The 4,937-nt window shown below is 26.3% G+C and overlaps 1 pseudogene; it reads right to left on the reverse strand.

Annotated features, from left to right (window-relative positions):
* Nucleotides 1–3,061: 3,061 nt before the first annotated feature.
* Nucleotides 3,062–4,140, reverse strand: LOC141822976 (uncharacterized; annotated as a pseudogene).
* Nucleotides 4,141–4,937: the final 797 nt, after the last annotated feature.

Genomic DNA, 4,937 nt, shown 5'->3' on the forward strand with positions numbered 1-4,937 from the left:
TTGTAGAGTGATTTTCTAATAAAGCTTTCAGTGCTTGCTCCTCTTTCTGTGTCGATTAATTTTTTGCTCATGAACCAATAATGACATATGTCATCAATTGAAAATAGACTTACATCAATCGCTTCTTTTGATAGAGCAGAAAATAAATTTAAAATTTGATGTCATAGATGTCAATCAACCTCCTTTGCCTCTTCCTCATCCTCTATCACCTCTACCATTTGTAGAGTGATTTTCTAATAAACAGTGCTTGCTCCTCTTTCCGTGTCGATTAATTTTTTGCTCATGAACCAATAATGACATATGTCATCAATTGAAGATAGACTTACATCAATCGCTTCTTTTGATAGAGCAGAAAATAAATTTAAAATTTGATGTCATAGATCGAAGAATTTTCTCAACAATGAGAATATCCTCTGCCTTATCACCAAGAATATGCATTTTATTGATGATTGTCATCACTCTTGAAAAAAAAAAAATGTAACCGATTCCCCTTATTTCATCCGGAGCATTTCAAATTTTGAACGAAATGCTTAAAGTTGTTGCTTCTTAACCTTTGTTGTACCTTGGTACTTCTTCATGGAATCCTATATATCTTTGGCGATATCCTTGTAAATAATGATTTCTAAGATTGAGCGATCAATATCTTGGAAGAACTAATTCTTTACTTTAAGATCATTAAATTTTAACACCTTATGGTCCATCTTTTGCGCATTTATTAGCGCAACACCTTCTGCTGGTTTTGGTACTCTAGAAACCACGATAGTCTAATATTCTTTGGACCTTAAGAAATTCACTATGAGCATACTTCCAATGGTCATAGCAACCATCGAATAAAGTAATAGCTAGTTGTACAAAACTTTTGAAAGTCATGCTCTACTCAAAACTTGACTCTAATGCCACGGTTAAAAATCAAAGAGTTTTACATAATAATAAAAGGTTGAAGATAGATAAGGAGGGTAAAATAAATTTTCTCAATATGTTTAGTTGATAAACAATAGCATGTTTATAAGCTAATACATAATCCACTAATTCCTTAATTATAGCCTATTAACTCCTCAACATTAACGGTTAATTCTAACATTATCTCAGTAACTGGACTATATATCCACTACTTTAAATACATTGAATATAGATAATTTTCTATAGCTACTTATTATCACCACTAATTAAAATTTGATAATTTTTTTATCATTATCATCACTAATCACAAATTCATCAATCTATTAACCCTAACTCGCTAACTAAGTCAACATTAACTTTATATTAAATTTTATCAATAATTTGACAATAGAAGGGAATATATATGATAAAGAAAAAAATAACTTTTTTTATCTCATATTTCTTTCATAACCATCGTAAAGGAAATGTAAAGTAATTAGATTTCTTTTTACATTAAATTAACTATTACATTTTCTAAATATATAATACATTTCACAAAAAATCAATTCAGCAAAATTTTAAATTAACCCTAACTCGCTAACTAAGTCAACATTAACTTTATATTAAATGTTATCAACAATTTGACAATAGAAGGGAATATGATAAAAAATAATAATTTTTTTATCTCATATTTCTTTCATAACCGTTGTATAGGAAATGTAAAGTAATTAGATTTCTTTTTTACATTAAATTAACTATTACATTTTCTAAATATAAATATATTTCATAAAAAATTTAATTTAGTAAACTTTTAAATTAATTTAATTAACCATGGCTTAATTCAATCCACAATTACTTGAATCAAAAACACTTTTGTTTCTTTCCAAAACATAATTTTAACTATTGTAGATAACTGTTTTTTTTAGTAAACATATAGTCACATATCACAAGTTTAAATGGTTAAATAGTATCGTGGAGCCGACCGTGTGGGACCGCTAGGGTAGCAGATTCCATCTTTTTATAAAAAAGATTGTTACAGAGTAAAATTAATTATACATCAAACTATGTAAATTTTTCTTAGAGTTTCGTATTTGTATGAATGAGCAAAAGTTTGATTCAACAGATTCAGTTCATTCAAACTAAATTAATTTAAAATTTTTGATTCGGTTTATTCAAAAATTTAATTTTTTTTAAAAAATATTGATTATTTTGATTAAATCAATTCAATTTTGATTTTAAATTTAAAAATTGATTAAATTAAATTTTATCAAATAATAAAAAATATTAACTATTTTAATTTTTTATTAAATTGATTAAAAATTTTTAATATTTTTAATTTTCTAAAAAAATAATTACAGTCGATAACTAAATTAATCGATTTTATAACAATTCGATTTATTAAATTTTTAATGTAAAATTCAATCGATTGAATTGATTAAAAAATAAATTAATTTGATTTTAAATAATTCAGTATGATGAATTCAATTATAATGGAATGCTCACTAGTAGAATTGTATTGATAGACTTCGAATATTCAATGAAGTAATAAATAAATAAATATCGAAGTAGATGCACTAAAGTAAAAGAGCCTTTTATTACTTAACCTTAAAATCAAAATCATATCCAATAAAAAATTAAAGTCTTTGGTTAGTCTAAGAATATGTAATTGGTTTGAAATTGGATTGATTCCAAAATAAAAAAAAGCTCTTTTACTTCATCAAATCTGTAAAAGTACCAAAGTATTTGATTATATATGACTTCACATGTTAATTGATGAAGTAAGTCATTTATATGACTTCACATATTACATTGATTGATGAAGCAAGTTATTTATATGACTTCACAGTTTTTATTTTATAGTGCAGTAAATGTTTATTTTGTTACTTTTGCACAATTTGGCTTGATCGAAGTATTTTTTTTTGTTGTATTACTTCTTCTTAGTGTAGATGTAATAAAACATATTTTACTACAATAAAATTTTCATGAAAATTGAACAACATACCACAAATATCTACCAAATTTAAAATGATGTCCAACTTGCATTGACCTAAATAAAATGTTAAAACCAACAAATGAAATCCATAAGTTTAAACTTGATACATGTTTGACCAACTTCACTTAAAAGTGTATCCATAAATATCTAAATACAACTCAAAATTTTATATCACAACGTACACGACCCTTAGGCACCTACATAAGAATAAACAAATTCGCTCCATTCACTTCTTACTTCATCGTATTAAAATTAATTGTAATATTGGTTCTTATAAAAAGTACAATGTTAATAATTTGGATTCAAATTTTGTTTTAATTAAATAACAATAAAAAACCAGGATGTATTTAGATTTATGAACTTAGATATAGAAGTTTCAAAAACATTAACAAAAGTTTGAGGCTTAATGCAAAATGACTTAATATTTTATACAGAAGAAATTCACCTTCTTCTCTAACTGTGAATCTTCATCTAAAACTATTTCTTTTATATACCACATTATATAATATCCACATTCAACACGACCACTTTATTTTAGATTACCCTAATGAAATTGAAAAGGTAATGCAATTAGTCACAATCCAAATAATAAAAACTATCAATTGATATCTAAATACATATTCATAATATATACCGTCAATTGTTTAAAACCTAGTCCTTTTGAAATACCCCTCGAGGCATTATACATCTTGACCCCACTATATTGTAAAAAATAAAAAGTTATTTTTTCATATTTGTAACTAAATGCATTCACAATCAGCATAATTTACTACCTACTTGATCACAATAATTTTTCAAGCATCGTCTTTGTTCCTATTACCCATACAATCCAATAAATATAACATATTCTTTTCATCATTTATGATACTCAGGATCTAATGATATCTACATAAATGACAAAATAGCATTGACTAATATATAGTAGGAATCGATAAATAATTAAAATTGTTACCTAGTATTGTATGGGATGAAGTAGATGTTATCTCTGTTCAATGCTTCCAACTGAGCAGTAATATGTTGTGATAATTTACTATCATCTTTGGGCACACCGCATGCAGGTATGTCACTGGAATTTGCAAATGAGACATATTCCATCCTATTTTCTTCCTTTAAGTATTTATAGAGGTAACTATACTCAAATAACAAAAAAAAAACTCTGCTGAAAATGTTTCACAATGTCGATTTCAACAAAATATAGACAAATGAAGAAAAGTTCTATAAATCTAAAAATATTACAATAAATAAACAAAAGTTAAAACATACTACATCTACTTTAAAATATAAAATCTATGGAACTTTAATAGGATGACAACAATCTATTATTTATTATCAAGAGAAGAGTTATTTTACAAAGAGAATACTAAACTATAAGCTGCAAGAATTTTAATTGCACATATTAACTATAATTTTATCAATCATTAAAGATGCATGCAAAAGAATAGGGGGAGCATGGCAATGGTAAGGGTAGGCAGGGATAGAGGGAGAAATCTATATTTGATCTTCACCAAAACTAGATAATCTTTTCTATGAAATAACTCTTGCGTGCTCACTTATCTATATTTGATCAATAACAAGACTAAAATCAAAGAAACTTTTAAGTCATCACCATTAAAATTAAAAATTAATAGTTAAAATAAGGATTTAAACAACTTGTAAATTTCCTCTTACATTTCCAACCCTTGCTATGCTGCAAAAATTCTAAAAAATCCTTGCACCACTTCACAAGAACACTACATCACTCAATATTCTATAAACTCGAAATGAATACCTAAAATGGGACTAAAATCGAAGCTTAAACTCAATCGACTTCCACTCACCTTCTGAATTGAATTCAGAAATCACGTCCGAAGGCTAGATTGAAACTACAAACAACTCAAAATGAAGATTTCTGCTGACAATGATGCACAAAGGAAATGACAAGATTGAGTTTAAACATCGAATTGATACCAAAATAGACCTTGGGCTTTCGAACATAGGTGTAAGATATCAGAAAATTTTAGGGTTAATAATAAATAACCCTAATTGGATAACAAGGTTTAAGAGAATTAATTATTAGGTTTAATAA

Source organism: Curcuma longa, chromosome 1 (genome assembly GCF_044706935.1).
Source record: "Curcuma longa cultivar G26 ecotype Majalengka, Jawa Barat chromosome 1, ITB_CL_G26_1.1, whole genome shotgun sequence".
Taxonomy (NCBI): domain Eukaryota; kingdom Viridiplantae; phylum Streptophyta; class Magnoliopsida; order Zingiberales; family Zingiberaceae; genus Curcuma; species Curcuma longa.